The following is a 3,621-nucleotide window of genomic DNA, read 5'->3' on the forward strand; positions in this document are numbered from 1 at the left end:
TAGCCGCGTTGTCATGTCCACGTTGTATACATATTAGCCCTAGTCTCACGGTTGCTGGCTAGGTTATAGCTGAGTTTGTTGGAAATTAGTTACTCTTTGCATGATTGTGATACTATTGTAATCGATCCATAGATCGCGATATATATGCGTGCTCCATCTCGAAAAACTGATCCACAAATCCCATCCTTGCCGAACTTCGATCATGGAGCGAAACATCACCGTCCTCCTATCCCTTCTTCTCTGCCTCCTCCTCTCGTGCCATGTATCCGCAGCCGGCGCTACCGCCAAGCGGCGGCACTCGTCGCCGCTGTCGCGTCCCCATCGTGTGATCACGGCGGAGGCGGCCCCGGCCACGGAGGTGCCGGCGATGGTGCAGTACGAGACGCGGTACCACACACAGCGGCTGGACCACTTCAACGCGGCGCCGGCGAGCTACCGCACGTTCCCCCAGCGCTACCTGGTGAACGGCACGTACTGGGGCGGCAAGACGGCGCCGGTGTTCGTGTACGCCGGTAACGAGGGCAACATCGAGCTCTTCACCAACAACACCGGCTTCATGTGGGAGCTCGCGCCTCGCTTCCGCGCCATGCTCGTCTTCATCGAGGTAAATCTTACATCCATCGACGTCGATGATCTTCTTGTTGCCTTGTTGGGAGTATAAGATTGAGATGCTGCGTCCCGCGTGCATGATTGTTGATGTGTTTTTCTTGATGTGTCTGCAATGCATGCAGCATCGGTACTACGGGCGATCGGTGCCGTTCGGGAGCGAGGAGGCAGCATTCAGGAACACGAGCACGGCGGGGTACCTGACGACGACGCAGGCTGTCGCCGACTTCGCCACGCTCGTCCAAAGCCTCAAGGCCAACCTCAGCGCACCGACCGCCCCCGTCGTCGTCTTTGGCGGCTCCTACGGCGGCAGTAAGTACTAATTGATCATCTCCATTCACCAAGTACCGTGCATGTGCATGTGCATGTGCATGCATGACCCTAAAGCCTCAAGGATATCGTAGTTTGTTATTTTTTCGAACAGAAAGGATTTTAGTTTGTTACTCCGTTATTTTCGCAAAGACCTTTTTTTCTTTAATTGTTTGTACCTCGAAAATATTCGATCGCATCCATAGGACGAAAAAAAGGTGGTTGCTGTGTCAATGATCGCCTCATGAATTTTTTTACAAAATTGCACATGCATTCGTGGCACTGAGCTGTTTGGATGAACAGTGCTGGCAGCGTGGATGAGGATGAAGTACCCGCACGTGGTTATTGGGGGTTATTGGGGCCGTCGCGTCGTCGGCACCAATCCTCAGCTTCTACGGCATGGCCGATCCCTACGCCTTCTATGACATCATCTCCAACGATTTCAAGGTGCCTTTGCATGATTATGACACCTGCAACTCATAAGTTCAGGATCGATATATTTACATATGATGACTCTAGTAGCGCTCATTGGTATTTCGTTAGTAACATTATACATATATGATCATTATGCCTGTATTAGAGTGAAAGCAAGAATTGCCACGACGTACTCATGAACTCGTGGAAGGAGCTGGACAAGGCGCTGTCCAATGACGCCGGCCGGGCGCAGCTCAACAGTACGTTCAAAATGTGCCGGTACGTACGTGTTGCATACATGCTCTCCTAGAGACGATGATCATCGTTAGTTCCTTCGAACGATCGATTGATGAATCTATCTGTACACGCATGCATGCAGAGGTAGTACAGTGGAGGCGATACCGGACTTGCTCGACACCGCCATCGTCTACTCCGCCATGACGGACTACCCGACGGAGTCCGGCTTCCTCACCCACCTCCCGGCCTATCCCGTCAAAGAGGTTCGTAGTTATATATCATATCTCTCTCTCTCTTCAACTTTTCATGGCGTACGTTTTGGATTGATTGATTTGGTCTTCCTCAATCAGATGTGCCGCGCGATCGACAACCCAAAGTCGGGCAAGGACACCTTCTCGAGGATCAATGAAGCCTTGATGGTCTACTACAACTACACCGGCAACGCGCCTTGCCTTGGCGACGCCACCGAGCATGACCCTTACGGCATGTTCGACGGCTGGGACTTTCAGGCGTGCACGGAGATGATCCTCATGAGCTACGGCGTCCGCAACGGCAGCGTTCTGCCGCCGGAGCCCTTCAACTTCACCAAGCTCCTCGACGGCTGTCGCGCCTCCACCGGCCTGCCGCCGCGGCCATACTGGATCCCCACAGAGTTCGGAGGATTCGTAAGTACTATATTTGTTTTTTTTAGAATAACAGCTTGTCTTGGGCTGGGTTCTCTTCAAATTGGGCTTAATAAAGGCAGATTTTGGGCTGAAAATACATGGGCCGGATTCAGTTACTACCTTTGTTTTTTCCCTAAAAAAAACTACTTTTTGTTTCAGGATATTGCAAATGTTTTGAAGAGGTCAGCTAGCAACATCATCTTCTTCAACGGGCTCCGAGATCCATGGAGCAGTGGCGGGTAATTGAAATATTCAATATAGAATGTGTAGAGATGAATTTCTGTAACTGAATTTATCATAGTTGCCCCATGTTAAAACCTTGACCATTTATATTTATTGGACATATTGCGCAGCGTACTGAAGGACATCTCAAGAAGCATCATGGCACTGGTTGAGCCAAAAGGTTTGTCATCTTAGTACAAACTAATTTAAGTCTTCATTTTCTAATGGAGTGAACATAGTAGAAATTGTTTTTTAACTTTTATCTTTTATTATCATCAAATTGTTTTATCTTCTGCTAAGGCTGTTGGAAATGTTGGTCAGGTTCACACCACGTAGACTTGAGATTCTCCAGCAAGGACGACCCTGATTGGCTTAAGCAGGTGCGGGAAAAGGAGACGAGAATCATAGGGCATTGGCTCAATCAATACTACAAAGATGAAGCCATAAAGTCCTAGCTTAAATGCATGCTTTGTGTAGGAAGGGAATTTATGTTGTGTTCTTCCCTTTTTGTTCATTCTATTTGTTTTAGGCTATTATTAAGAACACAAAGAAATAACAGATTTAGATCAGCTCTCCAAGCACATATATCCCAGCTTATATTGGAATAACAAGAGGAACTTACACGTTGGCCACAATTCTGTGTATGCGTATGTCCCACGTGATGAGCTACGCACCAAAGAGATTGAAGTTCCGGTAAGGTCTCTTTAAAAAATATGATATGAATTTTTATTACCTGCTGGAGAACCAACTTGTGGTTGATGATTAGGAGGGCAGTAGTACCCTTGACCCACTAGGGATCAAACTCTAGGTTTGATGCTTTGGTGTCTTATAAAGGCGTGATATTCTTTCAGTCGGAACCTGTGTTTCTATCGATAGCGACGTATCTGTCATGACTATCAATTTTAGGACTCATCAGTTCGGTCTTTCTGAGATGCGCATAGAGATAATGTGTGCGTTCAGTGAGATGAGTTCAATTACACCTATTTTCAATTGAGCTTTTATTTGAACAGATGCTAGCACCGCGGCTCATTGTTGTGTGATGCAGGCGAGCCAGAGTAGACATAGAAGTTTATGGCTAAACTACATCCGTCCCTTCCTTGGTGATGTACTTCAGCGTGATTGCAATCCTATTGTTTAATCAATAAACCCTTTGAGTCGCAAAGAAAAG

At 47.6% G+C, this 3,621-nt stretch overlaps 1 pseudogene; it reads left to right on the plus strand.

Annotated features, from left to right (window-relative positions):
• Positions 1 to 202: 202 nt before the first annotated feature.
• On the plus strand, positions 203 to 3,141 carry LOC119293467 (annotated as a pseudogene).
• Positions 3,142 to 3,621: the final 480 nt, after the last annotated feature.

This window comes from Triticum dicoccoides, chromosome 4B, assembly GCF_002162155.2.
Source record: "Triticum dicoccoides isolate Atlit2015 ecotype Zavitan chromosome 4B, WEW_v2.0, whole genome shotgun sequence".
NCBI classification, from domain to species: domain Eukaryota; kingdom Viridiplantae; phylum Streptophyta; class Magnoliopsida; order Poales; family Poaceae; genus Triticum; species Triticum dicoccoides.